This window comes from Aythya ferina (genome assembly GCF_964211825.1).
Source record: "Aythya ferina genome assembly, chromosome: 2".
NCBI lineage: Eukaryota > Metazoa > Chordata > Aves > Anseriformes > Anatidae > Aythya > Aythya ferina.
The window spans coordinates 151,080,132-151,092,916 of NC_140297.1; the positions used below are offsets into that span (position 1 = coordinate 151,080,132).

The 12,785-nt window shown below is 47.5% G+C and overlaps 1 protein-coding gene across 11 annotated transcripts in view; it reads left to right on the forward strand.

Annotated features, from left to right (window-relative positions):
- The window catches only part of LOC311432873 (uncharacterized protein), an 89,197-nt gene that overhangs the window by 25,529 nt on the left and 50,883 nt on the right, over positions 1-12,785 (forward strand). The window lies entirely within an intron of this gene.

The window sequence follows — 12,785 nt, forward strand, 5'->3', positions numbered from 1 at the left end:
AGACCTGCCTAAGCTTGGGCTTGTTATATTTGAGAGTAAATTCAGGTGCTGCTTTAATTTGGATTAAAAGATCAAAAGATCTCTCTTGGTTATTCCTGAACAGCTGTGGCTGGAACATTTTAGGGGATTTACCCAGTTTTTTTTTGCTTGTTGTGGGATGGCTCATGATTTGTCCCCAGATAGTTGCCCCTGTGGGTTATGGTTGCTGGGGCACTGCCTGCACTCAGTCTTTTACCCATGTAAATGTGCCGGTGGGATTTGTTTCAGCCTGGGTAAAGCCTGTGCTGCAGCCGTGCCTGTATACAGCCAGGTCTTCCTCCTTGCTTGGCTGAGAGCCTGAAGGCAAAGCCAGAGACCCAGCTTCACCAGGCACCTCGGATGGGCTCAGCAAACAGGCAGAGAGGTGAGGGTGTCCTAACTGGTATAAACCCACTCATCCCATGAAAACCCTTGCAGTCCACAATCAGGCATTGCGTTAGAAGGCAGTGGAGTACAAGGAATGAATCAATTCGCACATTCTGGTACTTGTGCAGCAGCCACGGGGTTGTCCAGTAGGAAATGGTGTCACACATTGGCAAGGCAGCAGCCGCATTTACTGCCTTAGTCGAGAACTGTTCATTGAAAATCTGCAGCTGAAAGGCTAAACTCTGGATGTTGGTTTTATCTAAACATACAGAGCTGAAAGCTGGAAACCTGTCAGAGGTACAGGCAAATTATTGGCGTGCCTTTGAAAACAAATGGCTCGAAAGAACATTGAGCGGTAATCTCCAAAAACATCCCCAAAAGAGATGGAAGTATTTGGGGGATAGGAAGCCTGAACATCTGCAGGGGGCTGCTGGACAGAGGGATGGAGACATGCTGGGTGGTGGTAGGGACAACCTCTGTCTTAAATAGGTCAAGGTTGTATGGAGTTTATTGTAGCATGTATAGGAAGAACATTTGGTGATGGGTGGGAGTGGTGGAGCTTTGCTTGTTATTTACGTGGTGGCAAAGGGTAACTAAAGTCAGGCTCAGCTGAAAGCTTCTGTTCTTGTTGTGGGGGCGGTGCTTAGAGGAGTGGGTAACGTGGCGATGTCTCTGTCACTGTGTGGTTTTGTCCCTGCTGGTAGTTCGAGTTTGGTGTGTAATTCATGTCAATCCTACATACATGGCACAATGCTGAGAGGTGAGTCCCTTTGCTGTGGAAACAGATTGCTTCTGTCCTCATTGCTGCACCTGTAAAATCAGGTATATAATACTTCTTTTCTCTTCAGCAGCCTTTTAAACCTCTGGGTTGCTGGAGTTTCCTGTCCCATGCCCAGAATGAGTTCCCAGCACAGTGGATGGCTGTAACAGTCGTGGCATGTCAGTGAGAGAGGATAGGAAAAAAACAACGAAGAGATGTGGCTAATGAGCAGAACAACACGAGCACACAATTCTGGTGGGACTATGAAGGCTTCTTTCTTACCCTCATGAGCTGCCAAGGGGTATAATCTCATTAATAAATTTCTCAAGATGCATCTTAAGGCTGATTGGGTTCCCTGCCCCACTGCGGCTGGAGTGCATCCTCTTTGCTCCAGCCTGAAGTTGTTCATAGACAGCTTATCCTCATTTGTTCTTGTGGCAATATTGTCCTTTGCTCTTTTTATCAGTGGTTTAAGCTAATCTTACGCCCTCAGAGCCAGGCAGGTTAAATACAGCCAGCTCCCTGCCCTCCCTAGTAAGGGTGACTCCTCACCCCCCTTCTGCTCCTGGCAGCTCACTCCTCTGATGGGCTCTGTTTAAATGCATCGTCTTGAACAAAAGCTCCCAAATGGGGCATCTTAGAGGCAGGGTATTCTGCTCTTACAGGTATAGCCTTGTATCTTCTTTAAATCTGCCAGAAATACTTTGCCCTCTGACATTTGCCAGTCGTGTTGCCCTTGAAGCCTGGCTGTGCTGACATCCCTGGCCTCTGGCAATGGCTAGAGGGATGCAGAGTTGGGTCTTCTAATTGCTAAAGCCTAATGCCTGGAGAAATGGCGGGGGTGATCCCAGTCCACCCACAAAGCTTGACAAAATTTCTAGTGGGAATGGTCTAAAACCGACTTTCCCCCAGCTCTCAAGCCAAGCCCCACGCTTGGTGTCTGTGTGAAAGAAACAATGTGCAGTTCCTAGAAGGAGCTGCTATTGAAACTATTTTTTTGCATGTTTGGGTCTTCTTTACTGGGATTGTTTGGCAATACGGGGTATAAAAAAGTACATCTAATTTGATGGCATATTTATTTTTGGTTTTAATTGTGGTATCGATGACTAAGAAGATCCAGTCCTTGTGATCTTTTCATTCATAATATACTTTCTGCTGCTAAAATTAAAATTTTGCTTCCAATTTTCTGCAGACCGGCAGGTGCTTCGGTTATTTGTTTAAAGCATTTGCATCTTTTTAATGGGGAAGACAGGAGCTGAAGTGAAGCACTGAAGCTTTTAGGCAGTGCTACGGTTCACCTGGCTTTCAAGGGGCCCCCTCTGCACCGTGGGTTTATGGCAACTCCAGCTACCCATGCAGTGAAGTCGTGACCAACTCCTGCTGTAGATGGTTAAAGTTGCCTTTTGCAGCAGCACGGTGTGAAATAGGGGTGTACTCTGCTGTAAATAAGGGCTTTATCTCTGGGAGAAGTTTATCTGTTCAAGTTGTACTTTTGGTGGCTGTAATTTGAGGTCTGTCTTTCTGGATTGCCATTAGAAATGAACAATCAGTGCAGAACGGATGCTGACAGGGCCCTTGCTTTCCATGCTTCGTTTCATTTGTGTGGAAGGGAGGAAAAAGAAAGAAAAGCCAGCAAAAACAAAAGCAGAATTTCTGCTACAGCTGTTTGAAACAATAAATGAACCACGATGTGATGTTGTGGGATTTTTTTTTTATTATTTATTTTTTTTTTCTTTTTTATTTCTCATTTCCTCATCCAACTTTGTTATTTCTCAGTCCTGGCAGAGGGAAGGACCATTCTCGAGACTTGGTGCTGTGCCTCAGTGACTCACTGCAGCCAGATGTACTCTGTTTACTAGAGTGCAGAACCTGCTCGTGCCTCGCTGCTTCCCCCTTGCTGCGTGGCTTTCCCTTTGTGCGGGGTTATCCGTCCGGGATGGTCACGGGAACTTATCTCTGCAGAGCCAGCACCTGAGCTACTGAATAAGGGAGCCTGCAGTGCAGTCGAGGTCAGCATGCTACGTAACTACAGTGACATAATACATAAGGTTTTGACTTACGGGAGGTTCACCTGGGGTGGCTGAAGTGCTTGCAGACCCAGCCACCCGTGCTGCCCTTCTCTTGGAGTTTGCTCTGGGATGTGTGGGAAGGGAGAACATCACGTGAAGCAGCTCAGACCTTGCCATGCCTTGCAACTTGGTGTATTGAAGTCACTTGAAATGGGTTACAGGCAGTACTCTGCTCTTTTCTAGGAAGAGGAATGAATGGGAGAGTGGTGGGTAGTAGACGCCTAAGCTATATCACTGGGATTCACCTGTGGTAGGGAACCAGCACCCTCCTCTACTGTGAGACATGAAATTGTACCCTGGTATGAAAGTCCAAGTAGGTCTGTTGGGGCAGCAACACAATAGGAAAACTACCTGCGAGATAGTATATGCATATCTGCAAAAAAAAAAAAAAAGTTGGTTTCCATCAGTGACCGTGTGGTTACATGGACCTATAAGGGCTGTGGCAGGTGGTCTCAGGGCAATGCAGCCGTGTTGTCATCTCTGTCAGCTGTCTGTTCTGCTTCCTGGAGGCCACTGGGCTTGCCATTGGTGGCAGAAGGGGAACTGCTACAGGTTGCAGCTGATGAATGAGTTCAAACTGCCGATTTAAACTGCAGGTCCTCCGTGTATGCCTGGTGGATGATGGGGGAGCTGGGTGCAGGTCTGCGTGCCAGAACATCTGAGGTTGGAGGCCGGATGCTGAGCAAGAGTGGTGGTTGGTTTTGATCCTGTCTGGTGATTCCTGTGTTACTATGTTTAAAAACCATCCATTTCACTGCCGGGCTCGTCACATGCATCACATGCAGGGTTCAAATTCTGCGGAGTTATTCCTGGTTCCTTTAGATACGCAGAGCTGTGATGCTTACGTATTAGTGCCTAGCGTGCCTCGGGGCATCCTAATGAATAGGACTCCATTGATGCAACTGAGCCATTTAAAATGACGGACAATAAACTGCAGGCTTCCAGGTTGTGCATGTCCATGGGGATACTTGAGGGCTTGGGTTTAGAAGGCAATTTCATGGGTTTCCGGAGGTCCATTGCTGTGGGGGGCATAATGAGGCAGAGGGCAGCAGGAAGTGGTGATGTTAAGGCAGTTGAGGATCACAAGGTCTCTAATCCCCCAGTGCCCCACAAGCGAGGCTATTTATGCCTCTCCGTTCCACTTCATTAGGGTCAGAGGAGAATGGACTCCTGCCGTCCTTTCCCAGTCCCACGTGCTGCCCTTCAGTGGCTTTACACCGTCATGAACACTAAAAAGAAAGGAAGATAGGATGCTGTCACATTGACTCTGCTGCACTCATGCAGATCTCTATCAATGTGATGGTTTTGCTTAAAAGAAAACCAGAAATTTCCCTTTTTGCTTGGTGCTGAGTGGTGGGAGTGCTGGTACAGGAGTAGCATATGGAACATGTAGAGGCTGTGCATGTTCCCGGATCTGCTGGAGAGCAGTCAGACCTCCACAGATAAAATAAAAATGGGCTCAGAGTAGCTGTAAATACTTATTTCTTGTTTGCAGCAAGTTATTTGTGTCCAGCTTGAGTAGCCAAATGGACTCAGGTTGGCAGCTCTGTGAAAGAGTAGTTCTGAGAGAGCGAATTCTAGCTTGAAATTGACTTTTGTCCACGTCATTGAGAATAAGAGTTACAAGCTAAGTTACGCTTTGTCAACTCAAGGCCAAAACTTTAGTGTAGCTGTGGAAAGAGCAGGATGGCTTTGGCATATTGGGATATTGACATGATGCATTTCCTGGTGGTAGGTGTTGGGAAAGCCTGCATCTGCTGTAAAACGAACAAATCTTTCCTTGGAAAAGTTCTCACTGAGATATTGATGATGGACACGTCTCTTGATAAATGTGACTTCACGGATCGTGTTTTCAGCCTCATGGAAAAAAACGGAAAAGGTATCAAATGTGTCAAGCTATTTAAAGGACAAGTTTGAACGTTTGAAGGTAATGCATTCTAAAAATAAACATTAAAAATGATTTTTGAGCTCGGGCCAGGTTATTTCAAGATCAAAATCAAGGCCACAGCACTTTAACTCTCAGTATGGGTTTCCAGGTCATTTTCATTGGCTTTGTTCATCTGTGCTGCTTTTGAGGTAGGAAAAAATGCTAATAATCTATGAGGATCTTTACACTGTGTTCTTGAAAGTATGTTCCCAAGGAGTCCCGACTGTTCTGCCAGTCTTGTGATTGCAGCCCTACGTTGTCTGTCTGACATATCTCCTTTGATACATCAATTTACCCATCGGGGAAAAAAAAAAAAAGAAGAAGAAGAAAAAAAAAAAGAGCTGTGGTGCATTTTGTATGATTTTTTTTTTTTGGGGGGGTGGTGATGTGTATGTAGTGACAGTGTGTGGAGGACTTCAAAGGGACATTGAAGCACTTTTAAAAGATGGCAAAAAAATAAAATAATCCCATACTGTCAGTCTAAACCCAGATAGGCAGACCAAAAACTTAGCAAATAACACCTAAGGTAATTTATTGGGTTTTCTGCCATCTCTCAGGCTGCCTCCGCCATTTCTGATGCATCAGAGTTCCATCCTGCTGGATGGCAGAGCTCAAGTGAGCACATCATCCTGTCCAGAAAGAGAAGGACGTGTCTGCATGGCAGGAATCACTGGTGGTGCAGGCGATGCCCAGGGTGCTGCAGTGGGACCTAGAGCTTGGGACCTGGGGGAGAAGTGGAGGAGAAGTGGTCGGTCACTACTAACAGCCACTACATACACATCACCAGACCAAAAAACTGTTCCTGCCCATGGTGGGGGGAGGTGGATTTGGATGATCTGTAGCGTTCCTTCCAGCCCAAACCTTTCTGTGGTCCTGTGGTTTGCATGAACAGCCTTGTCCAAGAGGGGAGGCAGGGAGAGCACTTTGACGGACTCAACATCAGGTCATGACCTAAACATCCTCCTGATGGTAGCTCCTGGCAGCTTCCCCTGCGGTTGATGTGTTTCCGATATGTTTTTCCTCCGCAGGTTGATGAAGTCCAGTCTCCCAGCTCCCCGGTCCTGAGTCCCTCATGCTTTGCCTGAGAGCTGGGGCTTTCCAACACGCATCCCTGGTGCTGCCCTTGCCGTGCTGTTTCCCCATGACCTCCCTCTCTCCAGAGTCCCCCCGCCAACCCGTTTTGCCCCCCCTGCTCTGGGGGATGGCTTTGGCTATAGGGTTTTCCCCCCTGACATCGTTCAGCTTGCTGGGTCCTACAAGGACATAGCGAGGCAGGTCCTGGGACTTGCCAGGGCAAGCAGCCGTGATGGGCTTGTTTTTCCAAGGTAATGTTTGATTGGGAAAGCAGCTCTGTGGATGTAGGTGAAAGGTGATACGAGCACAGCTTTGCCGTGCTCCTGGCTGCGTCCTCAGCTTTTTATAACCTCGCGGCATCACGCCGCAGCTCCCGGGCTGCTCCCCTCCTCCTGGTGGGCTTGGGCTGCTCTGGGGTCACAGGACAGATTTTGGGGGACTGGAGAAGCACAAGGTGGTGTCTGAGTGTGTGGGAGCGTGAGGTTTGTTGTGTGGCAAACGTGAGTTGGTATCTTGACTGCCGAATGAGCCCCATCGGCTGGAGGGTAGGAGGTGCCATCTCCTTCAAAAGAGGCTGAATAAGTTTACTCTGCTCTATTCACTTTTATTTTTATTTTTCACTGCTTGTAAGCCCTGAAAGATGAAATTCCATTGTTACAATGCCACTTAATTATGATACTCCTGATCTACATGAAAATGCCCCCTCCTTTCTTTTCTCTTTCTTTAACCTTGGGACCTCCTCTCACCAAATATATTCCACGGTTTGATTAGGTACCGTGTGGAAAAATATCTCCCTTTATCAGTTTTACGTTGGCTATCTTATGTAAACAGGGAAACTTGTCTAGAAAGACCACAAACGTTTGCTCCTGCATAGTCCCTGAGACGAGGGCGTTCAGAGGAGGAAGGAGGTTGGCAAAAAAGTTTCTGGAGCGAGTGGCATTTTAGAAGGAAGAAATTTCAAATAGTCCAGGCTGGATCGCACCTAGGGATTGGAGCTGCTGCAGCTTCAGTCAAGATTATATCTACCTGCAATAATCTCTCTCCATTCATGGGATAAACGATGGCCATCTACATGAAAACAGATCTTCTGTTCTCTTGCTATACCCCTAAAGCAGGTTGTGACCATGAGAGGGAAGTGCTGATTCCACTGAAATTAGTAGAGAAACCTAAAACAGGACTCTCACCCCTGGCAAGGGCAGGCAACAGGAATTCAGCCTTTCTTAAACGTCATATTTACCTTCTTACACAGGTCTTGGGGAGGAGGGAGAGCAGTCGGGGGCCCAGGCAGCAGCTTTTCACAGCCACCCCTTGGCTAGTCTTTCAGCAGGGGTGACAGACGGACCTGCTTTTGATGTTAATGTCCTTGCACAGTAGGTGGGACACAGCTGGGATTTGACACATAGGTGTTTGGGCAGACAAGCTGGTGTGCCTTTCTCCACCCTGAGGCTAGAAGCCCATATGCACGTTTTGGCTGAGGCTGAGGCAGGGGAGCTGTGGAAATGGTGGATGGTCAATGCCACACGAGTTGTAGAGGCTCCAGACATTTTCCCCCTGGTCCAGTGAGCTCACATTACCATTAAACAGCTTTTTATGACCCTACTGATTCCTTTTTGGCGGGAGCAAATCAAGGAGCACTCACCTGAATCACTCTCTTGGCAAGGCTGCAGGGGCAGTGCTTCCAGTGACCGGGCCACGCAAGGCGCAGGTAGGCAGCAATGCTTCACGTGAGGCATGTTCAGAGCGAACCTTGCACCTGGCAGGGCACCGCCATCTGTAAAAGAAAAGGGACCTTTTGGACTCATAAAATACGCTGAGATTCATGGGCCAGTCCTTCTAGGCGAATACAGGATCTAGCTGCATTCACATGGAACAAAAGGTATGCAGCTGGGAATTCCTCTGATGCCTTTAGATGCTAATGTAGTAGTAAAGTAAGCCTACCAGGTTTTATTTATTTTTCTGGCCATTCTAGTCTGAACAACAGCAGGTGGAATTCCTTTCAGAAGCAGCATGCAAGCTCTTCAGAAAACTTGAGCGTTAAGCATGCAAGAGTCTGGACTGCGTAACACGGTGATATAAAAATACTAGTGGTGGATAAATGGGTGAGAAGATGCACAGTACATAACCAGTCTTAAAATGTAGAAAATAAAAAAATAAAAAATCTCTGAATTGCAAGAAATATGGTTGGTTTGGTGAGTGCATTCAGGCATCTTAACCCCAGGGCAGGCCATGCATCCCTCTAGCACAGCTGGAGCATGGTGCAGGAGCAAGGGGAGGCAGCTTGGGGGGCAAGGAGCAATCAGACGGTTCCCTGGAGCTCCCTGCCAGTGGTAGGCTGTGTATTCAGCAAACTCAGAGAGCGTTGCACAGAAGTCAGACGCGCTTGCAGGCATCTTGGGTTTTGTGTGTTTGTTTTTTCCTCCCCTTGGTGTGGCTGCAATAAACTTGACCAAGGGCAGATGTGAAGCAGGAGGAAAGCAGAGTGGTGGGAACAGGTTGAGTGGACGTGGCTTTGGTCAGGAGTATTAAAACCTTGATAGGGAGTGATTTTAGCAGGGGAAGGGGGGCTTTGTGGGTATGAGACAATCAGCAAAATCTCTTTTCACAAATTCATGGGAAGGGGCAGGTAGAGACGGAGACCAGTGCTCGACAGGAATCTTTGCATATCTTCCTCCAAGCAGAAGAGGGACTCTCCTTGGCAGAAGAATGGGCTCTGGGCTGGAACTTCATAATGCAACTGTACTGATGCAATAAATAAAACGTTTCCATGCTGGATTTAGTTACACCAATGCCACATCTATGTTTGGACGAAGCTTAATCCTACAGTTATGAAATATTTCCTAATAATAATATTTTCTTTCACCTCAAGAGGGTCCTGAGCTAGTGCCCATTGACTTCACCATGCTGCACGTTAGAGCTGCCCATAACAGCGGGTAGGCATTTATTCGGCTTTGCCAGCAGTTGCTGAAATGAGTCAAATTATTCCATGGGCTTTGGTTTGACTGAAAACACTTTCTGTTATTATTTACGGAATATTGAACATGTGCCCTTAATAAATGGGAGTTTAAAAAAAGTAACAGGAAAATGGAGCCTGATCTGCCAAAATGTCTCTGGACTGCCGTTCCCAGAGATGTTTTGAAGTCTTCACCTCGGCTGCCTTAGCTGCGCCGTGTGCCAGCCCGCAGCATGTGGGGCTTCTCCTGGGCTCCGTGGGGGTGCGGGTGCGTGCCCAGGCTGCAGTGCAGACCTCAAGCCAAGCGTGACAGTGCTCAGAGAAAGCAATTATCGCTCAGCTCCCATCCAGGTCTTGGAGAAGGAGGCAGCTGCTGAGATTTAAGCTTTAAAAGGAGCCAAATACTATGCTTGAAATCCATCGGCTGTAGAAGGGGTGATTTACAGTGATGTAAAAATGTCTTTTTCCTTCTTGGCTCTCAACCCATTGCTTCTCTTTGCTTTACTCACAGACCCACTAAAACACTCTCAGCAAAGAGCAGTGTTTGGTTTCCCTGCGGGTTGGTGAGCTGAATTGGTTTGGAGAAGGGGCCATGAATCGCCAGATGTAGTGCCTGGAGAGTGGTGAAAAGGAACAGCTTGGTAGGAAATCTCCCCTTCTTGCTTTTGTGGACCAACAAATCAATTTGCTGGACCTGAAGACGTGACAGTCTGATGTGGCTTCTGCAGCGACCAGACTTGGCCAACACTGGGGTTTTCTGCTTAGTCTTGGTCCCACGTGTGCCTGTGGGCTGTACCCGTGCCCTCAGCACTGCCATTGTGGCTGCAGGAGTGGGCACATCTGTAACTTCTGGGGTTGCATGTGTGCTGTTTAAGCAGCGTCAGTGGAGGATTTGACGATGTGAATTGCAAACCCAAGTTAATGGAGGCTTTTCAGGAGGTTGCAGTTGTGGGGGGTTGATGAAAGCCAACGTTAACTGTGAAGGAAATGCCTCGTGTTGGTTGGTTTTACTTTTGGTTAAATTAAGGAGCTGATGTCTGCTGTTTTTTTTTTTTTTTAATGGGATCTAATTAATCTCACTGTTAGCCACTTTTATAATTTTAGCGCAACTCCTTCACTCCTGAAGAGATGCAGTCACATGAGAATTTCAGCATTTGTTCAACTATAAAGCATGCTTTGAGCGTTTATGGTAACAAAGCAAATCCTGAATGCTTAAAGAATAGGTCTAACATAAAGAACCAAAACAGAGTGATCAGAAGGATTATTTTTGTACCTGCAGCAGTGCCCAGTGGAGAACCCCCACACCAGGCTGTGTGAGATGCAGCCCAGTGGCCCTGGAGATGGAGCAGCAACTCCCTCTCGTACCTGTGAGAGCTCTTTTCAGGCCTTTGGGGCTAGACACAGGCTGGCAGGAGAGCTGATGGTTTCCTTATTGCCACGTGCCTCTGTGTAAGGGACCCGAGGAAAGAAAGAGGCTCTTGTTGGAGCCCGCCGGCAGCGCGGGAGGTGAAGTGGTGCCCGCCTGGGTGTGAACAGAGGGGCAGGGATGGAAACCTGGGCGAGTGCCAGCGGACGGGTAAATACCAAATGTCTATTCTGTCGTAAGGAATTAAAAGAATTACGGAATTAAAAAGCCAAAAAGGCTGAGCCTGTGTGTTAATTAGGCTCCCGCTCAGGGTTATCTGTAGCTTCTTTTCTCCGTCGGACGGGGACCGTGATCACCGTCCAGTCCTTGCGCCTTTATTATAGCTGTTGCACACTCCGCTGGGCATAAGTGAAACTCCAAAGTAATTGCATCTGCGCGAGATACAGAAGTGCCTTTTGTTTCTTTTGCAAGCGGAGAAGTCAGCTGTTCGGGAGGGCTGTTCTCTAGCCGTGTTCACGTAAAAGGGCTTTTCTGTGCAGCTGAACTCTTTATCGTGCCTGATCTCTGATTTGGGTCTTTGTCACGGCTAGTGATTGCCTCCCACTGGCTTGTAACATGCTCAGAGTTGGAGAGTCACCCAGGCCTTTTCAGAATAATGAATTCCAAGCCCCTTTCTTCTCTGTAAGGGGTGATGTGACACTTAGCTCAGGCTATTGCCCCAGGCAGCCTCGTCCCAATGGGGTTGTTGCTTCAGATATGTAGGTAGATAATGTGTTTTGGTAGCTTGAACTGTTCTAAGTGGACATTCTTCTCTTTCTGGATACATTGAATGGTAGAAAGAAGTGCTGGTAACACTGTAACATCTTTACAAACATGAGCCCTTCCAATTCCTTTTAGTGGGGAGGAGAAGCACTGCTGTATGATCCCTGTATGTTGATGGTCAGGTAGCAGTGATCTGTATGGGCTGTCGAGCATCTCCTGGCTCAGTTGTGAGGTTACTTCAGTCATTTTACACCCATCACATAACTTTTTTATTGCGGTGTAAGCCATGGGAGACCCCTCCTGTAAGACACAGCTGAAGTCCCCCTCCGTAAGCCAAATCAGCAACAATATTTGTGGCTTCTGGCACCTCCGTCAGCCCAGGGTCTTCCTGTCAAAAGGATGTTGCTCATAGAGCTGTACTGGCTTCTGGAGGTGTGGTTTGCATTGAGGAAAACACTGCTTTTGCCCCACTAAGTTTGGAAAAATGTCCCAAAAGGAAGAGTGGGCCAAAGAAAGCAGAAGCATAAGCCCCAGTGGTGCTGACGTAGAAGTGCTTTTGCCACTGTTGCATGTTTTACTTGTTGAACTGTGTACGGCAGCCTCCCTGTGAAGGGTCTCTCTATGGTGTTCTCAGTAGGATGAACCTACAGACACTTCATTGCACTTCAGACTGGTGCAGGTTTGTGAGATGTCCGGCTATGTCAGTCACTAGTTTGAGCAGGATTGAGATACAGACACAACCATCAGATATGGTTGTCCTAAGATGTGTGTGTAGGACCAAAATGAGTGTGAAGAGCAGAACAAAAAGTAGACATGAAGAATGAAGGAAAAGGACTGGCATCCTACAAAGTATTGCATTCCTTGTCCTTGCTCAGCTGCAGCAGGCATTGCTTTCCATTGTAGATTTTCAGAAAGGTGTTAAGAAAAGCATTTGCTCGCTTCTAAAACAGTGTGATGGCTTGAGTTGTGCGAAGTACTGACAGCAAGCAGTGCGACGCCCTCACACGTCCTTTTCCACTGCCTTCGGTCCATAGCACTGCACAACCTGCAACAGGTGCCGTGCCCTCCTGTAGCTCTCGAGGCCCCCATAAAACACAGAAGATGAGATGTAGGTGGGACTGGTGTGGCTGTGCTCCACTTCTCCTGCAGGACCTGGACCTCGGGTTCCTCCGCTCATCTGCTGAAGAAAAAGCTGTAAAGTCTGCAATTGCTCTTACAGTGTGGCCAGTAGTATGTAGGGGAGTGCTGGGAGATGTTCCCCTGGAGCTGCTGTGCTTTGCTCAACCAAGCTGGCAGAGGAAGGCCCTTCCTCCTCCCAGTTGCCATTCATGTCGATGCACGGATCTTTTATTTTAGTAGTTGATAGGTAGAGATTATTGATTTCGATCAGAGACTATTTAAAGCAGAAAGCAAACAAGCAAAAAAATATCCATTTCCTCTTCCACTTGAAGAGGCACAGCTTATCTCTGCAA